The sequence below is a fragment of the Sinocyclocheilus grahami genome, unplaced genomic scaffold (assembly GCF_001515645.1).
Source record: "Sinocyclocheilus grahami isolate Dianchi unplaced genomic scaffold, SAMN03320097.WGS_v1.1 scaffold9323.1, whole genome shotgun sequence".
NCBI lineage: Eukaryota > Metazoa > Chordata > Actinopteri > Cypriniformes > Cyprinidae > Sinocyclocheilus > Sinocyclocheilus grahami.
In genome coordinates, this window is record NW_015512541.1 from 7,806 (window position 1) to 8,588 (window position 783).

Sequence of the window (783 nt, forward strand, 5' to 3'; positions counted from 1 at the left end):
AAAAAGGCTACCTGGTCTTACCTTATGATTTCTAACGAAAACAATCAACAAAGATGAAGCTAGTACGCGGTTTAGCAGGCTTGTGGTGTCACTGATAAATAAACCCGGATGGAGAGAGTCTTCTTTGTTAGAAGGTTCCTATTAACAGGTTCAGATGAGATCGACGGGAACTAAAAGGTATTTAGTGAAACGTTCAATTAATTTATTTTATTTCACTTTAAAGTGTATCCTTTTTAGGTGTAATAACACTGAAAATGTATTAGTATTGTATAAGCGCTTTTTTGTAGCTAAGGTTTGTGTTTCTATTTCAAATATTCACTGGAAAAGGTGTGACAACTAGCCCCGGTCTCTGTTATTAGTTATATGAAACAATGAAGCGTTGCGAAAAAATCCATAAAAACCCTTATAAAATATAAACTAATATGGTTTCTCTAGTTTTTTCCAGCATTTGTTGCTTGCGAAATTAAAGGCAAACACAAGAGGTCGCTCTTATACAGCTATTGCAGATTGAGACCGCTTGATTCTTTTGCTAACACTTGATTTATGGTAGTTCAGTATATTAATTTATCTTGTTTGTGTGCATTGCATTAAATTAACCATAGGTTATTTTTTATTCTGTAACAACTGGACGGACTGAGTTACTTCAGTATCTAGAGACCAAAGTTTCACATATATATTTCTAACATACCAGCCCCGAAAGTGCTAAATCACACAGAACTAGTAATAAAAACATTTCACTCTAGTTTTACCTCCCTGCCACTTTGGAATTTAAATGGAACCCCC